The 4,537-nt window shown below is 35.7% G+C and overlaps 1 pseudogene; it reads left to right on the plus strand.

Annotated features, from left to right (window-relative positions):
- The first annotated feature begins 1,258 nt into the window (after positions 1–1,258).
- LOC126783887 (purple acid phosphatase 2-like) lies at positions 1,259–4,329 on the plus strand (annotated as a pseudogene).
- The last annotated feature ends 208 nt before the right edge of the window (positions 4,330–4,537 follow it).

The raw sequence follows: 4,537 nt of genomic DNA on the forward strand, positions 1-4,537 counted from the left end.
ACACAAAATTTAGAGTTAAAAAAGGCAAAATTTATTTAACACAAATCACATGAGCACATTGGATTACTTTAATCTAATCTAACACTAAATCTTACACAAATCCCATGAGCACATGAAGACCCCTTAACTTTTTTAAGCACAAAATTTGGAGTTTAAAAATTAAATAGGCCAAATTTGATAAGATTATGAACTAAATCCTCAAGATCCAATACATATTGAGCAACAAAACACTAATTCTAACACAAATTAAGTAATCTAACACTAAAATTAACACAAAATTACAATCTAAACTCTTATCCAAACCACCAATATACTCTAATTTCCAATTAAATTCAAACTTCAACCTCAATCTAGCATTATATAGGACAACAATGATGAAGTTTATACCCCTATAAATCAATGACAAAGGAGAAGAACAAGCTTCCAATCCCAAAAATTAAAAATTTTCACTCCATGAACAATAGATCGCAGCTACAACAAAATTTCAGCATTTTAGATCCAGAATTTTGTTGTCTTTACAGTGAAAAATATATCGCAGCTACAACAAAATTTCAGCATTTTAGATACATAATTTTGCTGTCTTTAAGAGCAGGTGACTGCCTAGATATTTCGTTGCCTCAACCCAATTCAAGCGACAAGATAAAAAGCCGTCATCTCAGTCTAACATTGAAGCGACGAAACTCAAAATTCGTCGCTCGAACATACTGAAGCGACTACTTGGTTATTTCTTGCGACGAAACCTAATTCCGTCGCCGGAGTGTAATTGAGGGGATGAAAAAAATGCCTCCGCCGCCCGCGTGTAAATCTGGCATAGTGAATTGAAGACACTTGTTAATTATTAACATCTTTCTCACCATCAGCAAGATTCCTCTTTTCAAACAATTGGATCGCTCAACACAATTAACAAGGTAGCTCTAAATAATTAATTGGGAACAAATTAGCTTGCAGTCCAAAATTCATTTGTTGTCCTTTTAAATAATTTATTTGTTGTTATCTCCGTATATGCAAAGTTGCAAACAAAGCACTGCTAGAAAATCCAGGCACAATCAATTGGGTCATTTAGTATTCAACTCCTTGACATCTAACTTGCATATTTGCACGTACCTCTGAAAGTCTGAACATGTCGCAGATTTTCCAGAAGATTGCTAATTTCTTTTATTTGTCTTAAATGATCTTCATCTGTATATATATAAATGGGAGCTGGATGGGTTTTGTATGGTTGGTAGGGTTTGATGATGCTCTTGGTTGTATGAAGAAAATGGGTGTGTTGGGATTAGTCTGTGCTTCTACTTGGTCCGTGCAAAGGGTAGCTATAATTTTAGTATTCAGTTTAGCTTTGAACATTCGAGTGGTGTGCAATGGAAGCAAAACCAGCACTTTCGTGAGGCGAACTGACAGAGGTTTGGATATGCCTCTTGACAGTGATGTGTTTCAAGTTCCACCAGGCTATAATGCACCTCAACAAGTATAGTTCTTCAGGATTGCTTCTGTTGTAATTGGATTGATATTGAAGTGCATGTACTCCAACTTTTTATCAATTTATGCTTAATTTTGTTGAGTTTAATGGTTAATGTGTATGTTATAGGTTCATATAACACAAGGGGATCATCGCGGGAAGGGTATGATTGTGTCATGGGTGACTGTGGATGAACCAGGCTCCAGTACAGTGGTTTACTGGAGTGCAAATGAAGGCTGAAGGAAAAGTTACAACCTATAAATTCTACAATTACACTTCTGGTTACATTCATCACACTACAATAAAAAAAACTAAAGACATTTTATATTTAGTACGTTTCTGATTTCCCTGCATTCATAAACATACCAGAATCTGTACAAGAGAGATCTTTTACTAATGAAATGATTAATGTAGTTTAGGCATTGCGATCAATCATCTTTATTCTTGTAGTTCAATACCAAATATTACTATATAGTTGGAGTCGGCCACTCTGAGCGGCAATTCTGGTTTGTAAGTTGTAACTCCTGAAGTTGGCCCAGACGTTCCGTACACATTTGGCCTCATAGGTAAATACTTTGTATCAAAACTGAAAACATAGTTAGCGATCATCTAGCTCGACAGACTCATTCAAGTTTTGGCATTATGATTTATGGACCATAGATTTTGTAAATCCCATATATAAGTATCAGTTCCCATTGTGTCGTAGGGGATCTGGGTCAGACCTTTGATTCAAACAAGACGCTAAATCATCATGAGAGAAACCCACTAAAAGGAGAAACAGTTTTATTTGTTGGTGACCTCTCCTATGCGGATGACTACCCATATCATGATAATGTCCGATGGGATACATGGGGAAGATTCACAGAGCGAAGTGCTGCTTATCAACCTTGGATATGGACCGCAGGGAATCATGAAATTGATTTTGCTCCAGAAATTGTAAGCATCTCATAAAATATTTGGATTCTTGATCTGTAACACAAACTCAAACTCTTACTTATCTTTTCGTTTCTTAGATCAGACCATCTTTATACAATTATAATAATTCTTAGTTCTATGAAATAATGCATACATATAGACTATATATGTCAATGTTGAGCATTACGCCATTACCACCATCATCACTCAATCGCTGTTACTTAGAAAATACTATATATTTGCATGCGTACACTTGTGGTTGTAGTTTTCTGTGAATTCTAGATCCTCTGGGACATTTTATGTTATCCATGAGGCGATTTCTTAATGGTTTAATCAACAGGAAGTTTTATTGGCATTGGAATATCAGGTTTCATCTTACAATTGATATAAGTTGGGATTCGATTTGTTCTCTTGTAAGATATGACAAACTATGACAGGTACTGTGTATTCAGATTGCCTTCTTCGAAAACCTAAACAGAAAGCAAGCAAGAACGGCATGCATTGCAGGAATGCTAACAACAAAATAAGGATTTATAAACAGCTAACGAACTTGATAATAGTAAAACATCTTCTTGAACCATGGCGCCATGTTATAAAGTTTGATTCAGAATCTTTTGCTTAAATATGTATCACATTATTCACATATATATGCATTTTTAAAGTACTGATGAAGGAACTGCATGCTTGTTCTAAAAGAAAATTGGTATTTTTATGGCAGGGTGAAACAAAACCTTTTAAACCTTACACTCATCGGTATCATGTCCCACATAAGGCATCAGGAAGTACTGCCCCTTTTTGGTACTCCATCAAGAGAGCTTCATCCTACATCATTGTCTTGGCTTCATATTCAGCATACGGTAAGAATATATACCAGAATTTCTTCTTTTGTTGCATGTATATATACAACAATACTATGATATCGAGTATCGATATGGAACGCACAAGTTTATCCTACTGAAACGTATGGAAAGTGTAGCATTTTCAGATATACATTGTATATAGAATGACTTTGTAGCTTGTTAGGCCTGTTTCTGTTTTATATTTTGCTATGTTTTAAGCTCTCAGCATAAACGAGTCCATTACCATATTGTCTTGTATTTCGATTCATATCATTTTGTTATTGATCTTTAGGTACATACACTCCTCAGTACTTATGGCTCCAGCGGGAGCTATCAAAAGATAATAGAAGTGAGACGCCATGGTTGATTGTCTTAATGCATTCCCCGTGGTATAATAGCTATAACGCTCACTATATGGAAGGAGAGAGCATGAGAGTGATGTTTGAGCCATGGTTTGTGCAGTATAAAGTTGACGTGGTATTTTCTGGTCATGTCCATGCCTCTGAAAGATCTGTAAGTGCTTGATGTATATGTTATCAATCATATTAGCAATTAGTCTCGAAATTATTTTGTTTCATACTTGCATCTGCACAGAATGGTCGACATTGCCCCTGTCAAATTACTCTCTTTGCAAAACTATAATTTTGCAGTTCAATATATTCAATGATTTTGATAAGCTACACAAACACAGGAACGCATATCTAATGTTGCATATAACATTACAAATGGTAACTGCATTCCCGGGAAAGATCAATCTGCACCTGTTTACATTACTATTGGGGATGGAGGGAATCTTGAAGGCGTAGCGACCTCGTAAGTATAGAACTATAGATGAAATGTGTAACATTATAGATTTGATTTTTTGTGACAGTATATACATGCACGAATTGTTGAATACATCTTCTCTGGTGCAGCATGACAGAGCCACAGCCAGAGTACTCGGCATATCGAGCAGCCAGTTTTGGTCATGCCATTCTCGACATCAAGAACCGAACCCATGCTTATTTTAGTTGGCACCGTAATGAAGATGGATATGCTAGAGAAGCTGATTCGACTATGCTGTTGAATATATACTATAATCCTCTTGATGATTCCACAACTAAGTTCTTGAAGACTTGAACATGATGTGAAAAACGTACAAACAAAGCAACTTAGAGGTTAAGTAAAAGACTGGACAGTGGACACTTTCCACAATTTACCTTGAAAATCATATATATCTTTCTACTAATTTTCTTGTTGCTAAAGATACGTATTGATTCCTCTCGCCCTTTTATCACTATATACTCATCTTGTTCAATTCGCTACATAAGAATATCTCCAATAGCTC

This window comes from Argentina anserina, chromosome 2 (genome assembly GCF_933775445.1).
Source record: "Argentina anserina chromosome 2, drPotAnse1.1, whole genome shotgun sequence".
Taxonomy (NCBI): domain Eukaryota; kingdom Viridiplantae; phylum Streptophyta; class Magnoliopsida; order Rosales; family Rosaceae; genus Argentina; species Argentina anserina.